Here is a 13,528-nt window from a genome sequence, read left to right as displayed (position 1 = left end):
TCTGACAAATCATGGGAGAGGGAGGAATGGAACAAACAACTCTGCCAAACCACTCCAGTTAATTCTCGTGTTGATGGTTTCACTGATAGTCAAGTCGCTCTTTTCAATGACACGCACAGCACATCCCTGGATTTTCCAGCCACCAACGAAGGACTGAAAGTAAACGTGTAAATTGGAAAGCAGCAAGTCCAGCTATTTGCAGCTCTGAACCATCCAGATAGCTGCCTCTGCTAGGTGCAGCAAATACCACCTGGGGTTCTCAGTTCAACTGGAACATGTTCAACCAACAACTCCACTTTAGAAAACCCTGCACCTGAATTCTAGGTCACAGAGAAACATGACTTGAAGTAAAGCAGGACTTGGATGCCATAAGCAGAAAATGTCAACATCTCATTGCCCTCTTCACCCTTTTCAAACTGTTTTTCTGTCCTGCTCTTAAAGAGGACTTGCTATTTCTCTATCATTGCCAACCCCTCCTCCATATGAACTCCTCTGCTGAATTCCTTCTGGGTTTTGTTATTGTTTTTATTCTATTTCAGAACATTTATGACCGTCTTGTGAAGCCTTTCCATCTCAGCATGGGACAACTTCATAACTAAAGCCTTAGTAAAGCCATTTACACAAGTCCCATAGACAGGATGAGAGCTTGTGTTTCTTCACCAATTTGCATGGAAACTGCTGACAGTTCGTCTCTTGGTGTCTCCCTGTTTTCTTAGAGGGACTGTAGAACAAATTGTGAAGGCTAGAAAGCAGCAAGTCAGATTCACTAGATTGCATTAGAGTAGTGTAATGGAATAAAAACCGAAATGGAGGAAAATTTAGCATTTAACATGTGCTTTGGACAGGAATTAAAGCACTTATTTATAAACAAGTCCAAAGAGAACAACACAACTCCAAGAACAGTATGCAGAATATCCCACTTTGTTTTTGTCTAGAGAAAAAATGGGCCCCTCTATCAAAAGAGGCTTTTCTCAAACAGCGTATTTCCCATATAACGCAATCTTGTCCATTACTTAGGCTACACCAGTCTGAGTGGCAAGATGATGCCTACTAACCTCTCAGTGCCACACTTGAAGACAGCTGTAAGTATCTGCCTATAAAAGCAGGTTTAACAACGGCTCATGTGAAATGCAGCAGTAAGGGAAATCCAAGAGTATGGCAGAATTCACCCCTTCCTCATGCAGAGTAATTCCCCTAAGCCTGTGGGAATAGTGAACTGAAAGCAAGGCTTTTGAGCATGCCTACATTAGGTGTTTCACACTGACAAGTTCCACTGAAAAAGAAAAACCAGCTGGTAATAGACACATTCATCATTCCTCACACTTTTTGAGTCTAAGCCATCTCAAGAGAAACCATTCCGTCTTCGGAAGGGCAGAAAGAAAGTCATCATTTCCTGCAGTCTTGCATGAATATACTAAACAGAAACATTTCCTATTAAAGCCACTATGTTTGTAATTCTCTTCAGTAATTCTCCCTTTCATAATTCTGCTTCTGGAGGCAGAGGGAGGGGGAGACCTCTCTTTCTGCTGTCTCCAAGTAAACTTCACTCTTCAGCCCCAGACATGAATACTGTTTACATGGGTGTATATCATAATCTCTTCAGTAAGGCAGCAAGGCCAGGAGGAAGAGAACAACGGCACTGACAGAAGACAGTGCTTTTAATTGAAGTGGGAACTGCCTGATTTGCATCTCTGAGCAGGCAAACAAAAACAAGCACTGAAACTCATCTGTAGGATGGGTGGTGAAAGGGTGACTCCGGTGCCAGTCTCATAGTAACCACCAGGAAAAAAGTTTCCCCAAAGTAAGAAAGGGAGTTCAATCTGCCTCCTTTCCTTGGCTCTCCTTTTAAAGAATACCAATAAGTTTCCTGAAAAACAACAGGCCTTTTGATGAAGCAGTAGCTTTCCTCTGTGTTTTTGTTTGTTTGTTGAAAACACTTTGATTTTGCAGGAAGCAACTAATAAATGCAACCAGGGATCAACTTAGTTAAAAACCTTAAAAAGGAACAGGACATACATCTCTTACTTCAGCCACTGAACTAGATTGTCTCACTGGCTTGAGTAAAACTGCTGAATTATTTCCCTAACAAAAGAAAGGCGCTTTTAGGCCCTATAATCTCATTTCAAATCCTTTTACCCACTCCCTACTCCTTTTGGCCTTGAAATTGCAATCCTCTTTCAAGACTAATCTGAGGACTAATTGGTGCCAGCACTCCAGTTTCTTCCCCCTCCCTCTTACATTGTTCAGGTGCTGAAAGGGACGACGGGCCAGGGTTCAGTGCCCCTATAATGAGTCTGTTCCTACAGAGTAACTGTTAATAATTAGCAGGAAGCATTCTGTCTTTAAATTGCACAGCATGAGCAGCAGGATTTCACAGAGCCAAAGATACACTTCACTGTTGCTCAGGGAGTTCCACCAGTTTGCTGTCTGGAGAGCTGGGGTGTAAGCTGCACACTGTGCCCTGGCCAAAAAATACCAGCTGGGCACACGGGGCAGCACCAGCAATGCCAAGTGTGTCCCAAGCTTTGATAGCAGCAGGCAGGAGGAGGGAAGCAAAGGATAACCCTGCAGACCTCACCCCCAGCACTGCGGCAATGCTACCACCAAGGACAAGGACCCAGTCAGGGTGGTGAAACGACGGCCTTTGCTTCAGAAATATTCCACAATACAATTCCCTGGAGAATAATGACCAAAGAGGAGATTTAAAAAAGCATGCTGCTTTACAGTTAATGACTGTATTTGCAGGCAGTGCCAAAAAGGAACAACAGCTTCTCTTACTGAGGGACTATCAGTGTTGACCATTTCCGAGCTAGACTTGGAAGCAAAATTAACTTTTCTGCAATTGGAAGCTTCAATCTAGCGAGTGCATTTAAACAAAACCACAAAAAAAACCTATTTTCAAAGGATGCTCTTTTCCAGCAAACTCAATGCTAACCTTGAGTTTTGAGTCACACAGAATACACCAAAAGCTTCAAAAGTTTTTCAAACTGGTAGGACTGCATCACCAAGAGTCTACATAAAATTCTGACACTTGGATATTGTAGTGTCTTCTGCTGTCTTGAAGCTAAAGGACAACACAAGAAACTCCATCTGATAAGATAGGTATTGCTTCCATCATATCCCCATGGAGTGCTCTAGAGTTTAAACACAATTGTGACTACATCCACACCCTCATTCACTACTGCACACCTTTATGCATCTGCAAGTAGGCATGCTATGGAGAATATATTAGCATTACAAAAAGGAAAAAGATAGAACTAGCCTCACTCTCTTGAAAGATCAACTTCTTGTGGAGCATCATTAAGAGACAGGTGCTGAGATTCCTGCAGAAGCCAGCACATACAGGGTCTCTCACTGGATTTGGGAATCCACTGCTAATGAAAAGAGGCAACACCAAAGGTTTCTGTTTAAAAAGGGACACTCTCTGGTACACTCAGCCAGCTTCTACCATTGGAGAAAAAAAGCACACTCTGTTACTGCAAGTACCCTGTAGAAGTGGTGTGGGTACACAACGACCAGCTGGTAAGAACTAGTCATTTATCTCCAGTTACAGAAACCAAAAAGTAGGTTTGAACACAGAGCTGAAATTACCAGTGATCTTTCTTTGTTTACCCCATCACTTCAGATCAGGCAGCTTCTCAGTGGCTGTTGAATTAAGATGGGTAATAAGAATGCTTAGCTCTGTGCATATTACCGTCATCTGAATGTCAGGCTCCCCCACCACACTAAAGCCATCCACCATGTGACACTGCTGAGGGAATTGTGTTACAGAAGATATAGCAGGTACAAGTGCATTTAAATCCTCCATCTCTCAAAAACACTGCAAACCTTATACTCAGGATTCATCACTTATTTCTGTTTGGTTTTGCATCAGAAATTTCAGACAGAGGACTCTCCTCGGGTCATACAATTCAGCTTTCTGCCAACAGAAAACACCTTCCTACAGTCAACTTTCTAGGATTTTAGTGAGTCTGCTTTTCAGCACTCTACCAGATGGATTTCAGACCATTTCCTTTAAGAGATTAATTCAGTCTAATAAGTTCATTATTTGCGTCTGGTCAGTGACCAAGGAATGGTAAGTCGGAGTCTGTGAACTTGCTTCCTTCTCATATGCTATTAAAATGGCAAGTTTTCCATCCAAGTGTCAAAGTTTGCTCACAACAGCAATACAAAAGAACCAGAGAGATATCCCTGTGAAAATCAAGCACCTGCATTCACAGAGTGATACTGTTGACTTATTTACAGCATACAAGCAACAGCCCTTTTCCACCCTACAGTTTGAAAATTGGAAATTAGAAGACAGCGAGTGAAGATGTACCTGTTGCCAATCCCCTCTCCCCAGGTCACAGTCCCTGGGTACAGTTTTGTCTGCCTTGGTGCAGCCCAAACTCCTGTGCCAGCCCAGCCTGTCCTGCTGGTGCTGCTTTAGAGCACGAGCTGAGAGAAGCAGCAGGTTGCTGAACTGTGCCATGTGAATCATCCTCTCTCACCAAGCTTGTTAAGTGCAAAGAATCATGAAGCTGAGGTGCAGCACCTCTTTCCTCAGCTGTTGCTTCACCCAGCACTGCAAAACTTTACTATAGCATGTAAGTGACTTCAGAACACAAGTTTGCAAGTGTCCCCTCCTTTCAGGTGAGATAATCTATTTTTCTTCCTAGTAGCTGGTGCAGTGCTGTGTTTTGGCTTTAGTCTGAGTACATGCTAAGAACACACCAATGTTTCAGTTGTTGCTCAGTGGCACTTACCCTAATCAAGGACTTTTCAATCTCTCATGCTCTGTCAGTGAGGTGGGGCACAGAATGCTGGGAGGGAGCAGAGACAGGACACCTGACCCAAACTAGCCAAAGCCCAAAAATACCACAGCACATCATACCCAGTATATAAACTGGTGTTAGTCACCTGGAAGGGCAGATCACTGCTCAGGATGGGCTGGGCATTGGTCAGTGGCTTTTCTTCTTGGGGCTTATTCTTCTATCTCTCCCCTTTTCATTATAATTATTATAATTATTATTACTATTATGTTTTACTTCAATTATTAAGCTGTTCTTAGCCCAGGTGTTTTACCTTTTTTCCCTGATTCTGCTCCCCATCCTACTGGGGGGGGGGGGGGGCACAGGAGTGCGCTAGCAGCTGCGTGGTACTTAGTTACCACCTGGGGTTAAACCACTACAGTACTTTTTGGATGGAAGGCTTCACAAATTTGCATGTCACCCTCTCACAGGGGCCATGCTAACCTTCTCTGTATCATTCCAATTTTAGTATATGTGCTGCCAAAGCTAGCAAGAAACTTTTAAGGCAGATTAGTAGCACCCACCTGCCACCTGAGTCAACACTTGGCACAATGATACCTCCCATGCTCTTCTGTGTAGAAACTCTGCTTTTAAAGCCAGACATAGCATAACTTTACTAGCACAGCACTGTGCCATCTAACTAGCCTCAGTGAGATTATGGTTCAATGACATTTTCTCTGGTAGCCCTCATCTCTACTTGGTAAGCTCCAATCCCTCAGGATCTCATTTACAATGCAACCATACAAGTGTCTTCACCAGCTACCTGACAGTTCACTGGTACAAGGGCAACAACAGCATCTTAAAATTACTTTGCAAATGAAAATAAAAAATATACAAAAAAAAAAAGCCACCAAAATAAAACCAAACAACATCCCAAAACCCACCCTCTGCTGAGCAACTGCAAGACAGTGCTCCCAGGGTCCTCAGGCAGCTGTTTGAGAACTAGCCTGCAGACTGCTGCACACCAGTCACATGTGCATGGTTAAAGCTCAAAGCTTTTCAATACTAGCCAAAGGGCAAACTCACTGGCAAATCCAAACAGCTTATGAAAAGTTTCCTCAGTTAGTCTGGGTGGTTTTAAGTGATCAGATGGCAACTGTTAGTGCAGTTTCTAACCATAGTGCCTGAGAGTTCCACCCTTGGAGTGCAAGCCACTGATATTGGGGGCATCTCACACCCACCTATAGCGAACCAAGGATGGCAAATGGCACAGAAATAGACAAAAAATGAATTTATTTGGTTTGGCAACGCTATTAAACACAAACCAAACTCCTCAAGCTCTTGTTCCATATCATTACAAAATACAGAGCCCATCAATTCAACACTCCCTGTTTTCAAAGCAGGGGTTTGATGGCAATATCCCAAAGCAGCTTTAGCACTTCCAGCACAAATTTCCATTCTCTTCTTCCCCCAAATCTCAGCAAGTCTATTTCTACATCTGAAATCAGAAGCAGCAGAATATACTTAATAACCAAAATATCTACACTGCTTTAACAATACAGCTAATTATGGCTTTTAAACTATCATGGAATAAATGTGCTTCAATAAAGTCTTCCTTTTATGTTATGTTATACTTGCAAGTTGCAAAATAAATACTGGCTACTCCAGAAGCTTTGTTTGTTATTGATTCCCTTACGTTTGGAAAATTATTTCATTCTAATTAATTTATATTTTAATCTCATGAGAAAAATGGTTGTCTTCATCCTTCATATGCAAAACAGCTAACAAGAGAACCATTTTTCATCTAGAGGTGGAACTCCAATTAACAGAGATCTTAAATACTTGGGGAGCTGTTATGAATTTTGCCACTGATCAGACAGCTGCATGGGGGAAAAAAATAAGCTTTTCAGGAAAAGTTACATAATTAAAAGTAACCCAAATCCTTTTTTGTTGTTGTTTGTTGTTTGTTTATTCTTCCATCTGCTAATCTGGATTAAACATTAAAATGAATGAAATTCAAATCATGCTGAATTTGCTAAATTTACATCTATTTTCCATATACTTTTACTGTACTGCCACCAGGTATGAATTCCTAATGCTGTATGGATATATTAAACCATCACCACATTTTTCATAAATCTTCTGTACCTGCATTACTGTGCAATTAATTTTTCCAAATGTCACATGTTCTTTCTTAAAAAATACCACCATCATCACACTCAACAAGACTGAACCACGGAACTACAAAGACTTCAAAACACTGAAGCGAAAGTGTTAAGAAGAAAGCCTGTTCTGAGCATCTTGTCTTTTCAAACTAACCTTAGGAAGTTTTCCATCAAGCTTATAACCAGTTTGAACAGAATTTCTTTTAGAAGGATATATAATGGAACCCTTATAAAAATAGCTACTGAAAAAAGCAGTGAGAGGCATAGAGCTCCATAATATTTATATTATCCATGCAGACAACACAGAGAAGCATCAGTGAGGTTAAAAAAATGCAGCACAGAGAACAACTGGCAACAGCAGTCAGGTATAAGAGGCCATAAACAACAAATGCAAAAAAACATCAGCTTATAAAGCTGGACACTGACTACGACCCTTGAAAAGGGCAGAATAATAAACTACAGTTATTCCACTTTCACAAATAAAATCCATGTAGTACTGATTCTAATACCAAAAACATGTCATACAAGCTAATGAAAAGAAAATTTAACAAGTGCATGCATGCTGCAGCAAGCCAAGAAAGAAATACATTTACATTTGTATTAGCAAGAGCCACTGGCTGTGCAATCTTCGATGCTTTAAGAGCAGAGCAATGAAAAATTACTACAAGTAACTGAAGCATATACATGAGCCCACAGAACAAGTTCTGGCAATTAGCAGGAGGAGACTGCCAACAAAAGCAGAAATGAGTCAGGATGAAAAGAAAGATTTTTTACAACTCTGATCCACTCTCATATCCAAGCTGGCCAGTCCCTCTAGTCATCCCCCTTTCACAAAGGAAAGAAGACATCTTAAAAACATGGAGGTGGAAACCATGCTCCTCTGTAAAGGGGTACAAAGGCACACATGACAACCAAACCAATTTCACCCAGAGCTGCAGAGCCAGGCTGCACCTTACCAATGCTTCTCTTCTACTATCTGCAAGTTATTCATCAACAAAATAAACTTTTCTAACATGCTTCCTAGCCAGACTGCTTACACAAACCCACTTCAGACTAGTTGTCTCAAGCTATTCTCTCATCACTGTTGCTGTGAGCATTTACTCTTTTGTAAAGAAAATAGGTCACTTGCACTGAAACAGTACATTTTGTTTCTAAGTGCAAGAGAGAATAGCTCACCTGGCAGCAAGGCTGCCTTTTGACATAATAAGTACACTATACATACATATATACCTGTGAATCAAAAACCCCAGAGGTTTGTGTATTCATCACTGAAATCACATGCAGTCAGTCATAGGGAAAAATGCCTCAAATACAAAATCAGGAACCTTATTTAAAGTGTAACATGAAAACCACTGAACTGGATGAAACCAACAGCCTGTTTGGTCCAGAGTGCCCACAACCCAATGCCAGATGCAAGTTTCACAGAAATTAGAAGAGTGGCATAATGCGGTAAATCTGTGCCCGTGCAGCCTTGAAATATCAGAGAGACAATTTAAACCTAAAAATCCCATGAGGTCTAGTACTGTATTTCAGATCCATCCGTATTAGCCCTGGACATGGCAGTTAAACAAAACTCCACCTTTTGATTAACTATTGCATAATCCTTAGCCTCAGTGTTTTGCTGTGGTAGCAAGTTCCATTAACTGATTAACACACTGTGAGACCCTCCCACGCCCCCCCCCCCCTTTTTTTTATAAACCAGTAGAGAAAGAAAGGCAAATGCTCCATTTTACAACAGTTTCATAATTAAAAACAGAACAAATGCCACCAACGCACACCCCACGCATACACACTGCCTTCGGGGCCACCTGGAACGGAAAGAAACCCAGCAAGGGTTTCTTGAAATCTATCTGAAACACAGCCCCTTAATTCTCATTTATGATTAGATGTACCCAAACTGCTTGACAGATTTTCTTTAAACAACAGCAAGGCTCCCAAAATGAAGTCAAAACATTTGTGAAAAAATACAGTACAGACAATCAAATGCAACCTTCAGCGTTTCATTGTGGATTTACTGAAAAAGAACAAGAAGTGGAAGCACTCAGCACTTCTGTTTTGCAAAGTGAAAGGGGAAGGAACGTTTTATCAGGCTCCTGCAGCATACAACACATCGGACAGGTAAGAGCCATAGCTCTCACCTCCTGCCTTTTTAGTCTGGAACAAACCGGTGAACATGTGAGGAAGACAGTCTCCCCAGCTGTACAGGGCTTTGCTGAGGATGTAAATGTCTCTACTAAGCACCCCCACACCATCCAAAGAACAAGTTTTGTATAAATTATTCTGATGAAGCAGGCAGCTTGATTTTTCCAAGTCAGAACTCAAAACCCAAGTGTAAAAAAAAATTCAGTATGAAAAAAGACTCTATACTTTTTGTTCCAAAACTTCAGAATGAGACATTTTAATACTATTTAAGCCCTTTCAGTTTCTATTCCTCTGAGCTACTTCAGTTCCTGCGAAACAACTCTAGCAAAATAGTTTTAGTCATACAAAACCCAGTTCCATCAAAATAGAAAGGATATCATTTTTACACAGTAAAGATCATACAACACAGGACAGATGCACACACACAAAAAACAGGATAGAACAGAAATTCAGGTACCAGGCTGATGGAGTTATAAAAGCCAGTGACTGATTGACACGCATGTGGCAACTCCAGCCCTGAGCTGAAGTCTACCATCTAGTTCAGTTTTCCACCTTTGATGGGTAACCAAGGGCCAGATGCACCACCCCAACCACCTGGACAGCACCTTTTCCACAGTCACATTGTGACAGCAATGAAACAGAACCCTCTTATGTTCTGCTTCTCACTGATTTGGTGCAGAGAAAAGAGGACCACTAGCCACACTCATCTCTCAGGATGTTTCTCTATGGACAACCAGCATTTTTATGGTACTTTTGTCACCTTCTGTTATGAGAGAAGCCAGGTCACTTGCAAGCCAGTTCCTCCAGCTCTTGGACTCAAGCAGACAGTCCCAAGACGATGAGGGGCTGCCAAGTAAGTCTGCTTGGCTGAGGCCGCTGAACCTCTGTGGAGAACTGACATTCTCAGAAGGATATTACACATGGAACACATTGGTTACACAAATACTGGGAGTTTCACATGAAATGAAATAGCTCCCTCACACTTTACACATGTTCTCCATTCCCCAATGTACATTTAAATGTCAGGTTCAAAGGATGAAAGGTACACACAGGTTTTTGTTCAAGACAGAGCTCAATTCTTGGAAATAGTCAATGCTCCTTACTTTCAGTCTAAACAAATAATAATATAAATAATGAAGAGTTAAACTGCAAAATACCTTAAAATCATGACAGTATTAGAGAAAAGCCACCCCTTACCTACTGTTTATTATGAAATTACCATAACTTTTTTCACTCGCAGAGAGTTTGTTATTATAATACCAATATACATTATAATACTGTAATGTACATATTATAATACCGTAATATATAATACTAATATACATTAGAAACTGTGCTAAGAACACCAGTCTTACAACAGAACTGCAAATAAGACAACTTTCCCTATAAATCGTTTTTACTACAGGCACCAAAGGAAAGAAGTCCAAAAACTAATAAAGAACTGAAGAAAATCTAAAAGGAAAAAACCAACTAAAAGCAAATTTAAAATTTCAACTTCAGTTCTGGAAATAAAAAACCTTTTTGGAATCCACCAGCAGTAAGGTATGACACAGTATGATTCTATTTGTGGCTTCCCAAGCTTCATGAGACTGTTTTCAAATGCAGAAGTCAGATGATCACTGCTGGTATAATACAGTATGATTAACAAATGTGATGCTCATATAAGCCACTGCTCACCACATGAACACTTGTTCCCAAGTCCTAAATTTTCATCTACTAAGACTTAAGTGAACTGCTACCGGACTGCATTACACAGGCTTCCCCATCCACACAACTGCTGCAGTTGTAACAGCAATGCTATAGCTATTACTGGGATAAAGGGAGAGAGATGGAATGAACACTGCCAAGTAACCACAGCAAGGCTGTGCCCCTGATCCCTGATTTTTGCTGTACCATGTAGCTCATGCACTGTGCGACACATGCCCCAGTTGTACAAGAACAGATCCTGGGACAGCAAATAAGAAGGATGGGGAGTTGCAAAAGACAATCTCAGAAGTACAGCACCCACGTGCTTCCAAGTTTCTGCAGTCAGCAATTCACAGCTCTGTCATACAGGCTATCCTAGTTATTTTCACAGGGAAATACCCAGGACTAGAGAAGAATTTACAAACAACCTAACAATTTAAAATCCTATCTCTAGACTTTCATTTTCCCATGAACTGAAGTGGAAACATCTATGGTACCAATTCCAAGCCATCCAAGCTATCTCTGGAATAAGGCTATATTTATCAACAGAGGACAACAAGGGGAAGAAGAAGCCTAAAAAGCCAAATAACCAGAAAGTCTGATCAACAAACGGGACTTTGAAAAGCAACAACATAAAGTAAGGAGCTAATGTTTGCCTGGCATCCAGAGAAGCAACAGACTAAGGCTGCTGCTATACAGTTCTTTCCCAAAAGTCTGCAAACATGCAATAAAAACAAGACTCAACCAAATCTTTCTGTAGTTGGCAAATGGGAAACAAGAAATCTGTACTATTTTGGAGATAGGGATGAGAAAGAACAGAAAACATCACAGATGAGAATGCTCCAAAGCATTTATCCAATTTTGACAGGTACAAAGGTGTGATTAGAGGGTTATTTGTATTTCCACCAGCCATTCCTGCTGAGCACAAGGGTACTGCAGGAAGGATACATGAATCTATTGTGTGGAAGAGTGCAGACTTGTACTTTCTGCCCTTTTTCTGTCCAGAATCTGCTGCCACCTTTCCCCATTTATGTCTATCCCCTCTGCCTCCCTTATACTATAATGTACAAGAAAATTCAGTTTAAAAGGGAAGAACTGATCTGTTTTGTTTTGTAAAACTATGCTCAGTGGGATACCTGCAGTAACACCGAATTCTGCTGGCTAGACAAGAATATGCTCTATAGATAGGAATATTCCAATCTATCTGATAGGAGGAGTATGCTAGAAAACAAGTTGTGGATTGGCAAATCCTCAAATATTTATGCATTGCTAGCATTACAGACATCCACACACCTGGCATCAAGGGGAAGCAATGTTCTCTAACTTGCCAGAAAACAGAAACAAACCAGCAAAATCCCAAAATATAGATGATCTTAAGGTCCTTTCCAACCCTAACTATTCTATGATTCTATGCTCTTCAAATCAAAGCATGTTATAGTGCCAAAGTGCACAATTTACAAGAACTTGTGTTCTCCATGATCTCTGAACTACAAAAACAGTGAAACAATATTCCCCAAAGACCCCACCTTAACACCACACCAAGAAAAGAAACTCATTCTGATGCCATCCAGGAAGTAAAATATCTAGACTGATCCTCATAAAGGGGTTGCAAATGGCAAAGTGCATGTACAGAAATTAATATTAGACTGCTCTATGGCCAGCTTAATTTTCTACTGAAAGCAAAAACAATAGTACAGTATTAAATCCATGTTTCTAGACTGCAAATGACAAACGATTAATTTATTTCCTAAGTCTCTTCTTGCAGGGGAACATCCTGCAATGTCTTTTAGTGCATCAAAGTTTTCAGTGAATGAGAAAATGTTGTTTCACCAGCTTCACCAAAAGGCCACAAAAGATCATTTCTGATCTCAAGTTATAACGTGTAAGGATAAAAAGAGTGCTTATACATTGTCCAAAATGATAACCTATAACATACTGACTCTGATGCAGGTTTAGCTTCTATAAACAACTGAAAAGGTGAAGCCTGTGACAGTAAAGCCAAAACCTCCAAATATTTGAGGAAGTTGTTCCAGCAACAGTAGCTTCCTAAGCAGCAGAGCTACAACAGCCAACTTGTCCATTTCATATCCATGTAACACCTTCAAAGTTCCCCATCCTAAGTGGGCTGTATGCAGGCTGTGTACCAACAGGGACTGCTCAGGAAATTTTGCTGCAGCAGTGTGGAAGGCACAGAGGGACGGGGAGGCATGGGCACAGCAATGGTCCCTCAGAGCTGCTGCCTGGGTAGCTCCTGCTGCATAGCTACCCCTCACCTTCTTCCCTGCATGGCAGGAGAGCTTATACTAGCAAGATGCAAGCAGAAAGCTAGGACTAAGAGTGGTAAGACTGTGTTTTCAGTCTCAAAATAGGTAAACCAGGTTTTTCTTAGTTCAAATCCAAATGTAAGCATGCCCAGGATATCTCTCCTGCTGTTTACCACAGGGCTTGCACCAATCACAGGTCCTGGCAGCTAAAGCTTTCTTTCCGAAATCCATGTTTCATAAACTTTTTATTGTGTTTCTATTAATAGCTTTCAAAAACTAGACAGAGGTTTGTATTTGTAATCAGAGTCCCCTTTTCTTAATGTCTTACTCATATAAATAAGAAAACGAATATGGAAAAATATTTTTATCAGTAACAGGTATCAAAAGACAAGATGCTGGAGAAGTGCTGAACATTTAAGGAGCTCACGCATTTCTAGGGAAGCCAGCAGCAGCAAACAGTGATAAAAGACAATAAATCTGATAAAACATAGCCACTCAAAACTTTTCAAATCCCAGGCTAGAAAAGTTCTGTGAGAAGTTT

General features: G+C 40.8%; 1 protein-coding gene and 1 non-coding gene across 4 annotated transcripts in view; both read right to left on the bottom strand.

Moving 5' to 3' along the window:
* FOXN3 (forkhead box N3) overlaps window positions 1-13,528 on the bottom strand; it is a 137,737-nt gene that overhangs the window by 87,732 nt on the left and 36,477 nt on the right. The gene's annotated exons all lie outside the window — the stretch shown is intronic.
* On the bottom strand, window positions 5,177-5,283 carry LOC115946602 (U6 spliceosomal RNA). Its single transcript, XR_004080649.1, has one exon. It is a non-coding gene; the product is annotated as a U6 spliceosomal RNA (small nuclear RNA).

The sequence above is a fragment of the Melopsittacus undulatus genome, chromosome 4 (assembly GCF_012275295.1).
Source record: "Melopsittacus undulatus isolate bMelUnd1 chromosome 4, bMelUnd1.mat.Z, whole genome shotgun sequence".
Classification (NCBI taxonomy): domain Eukaryota; kingdom Metazoa; phylum Chordata; class Aves; order Psittaciformes; family Psittaculidae; genus Melopsittacus; species Melopsittacus undulatus.
The sequence above is the reverse complement of the archived record's forward strand: the minus strand, read 5'-3'. Positions and strand labels throughout refer to the sequence as shown.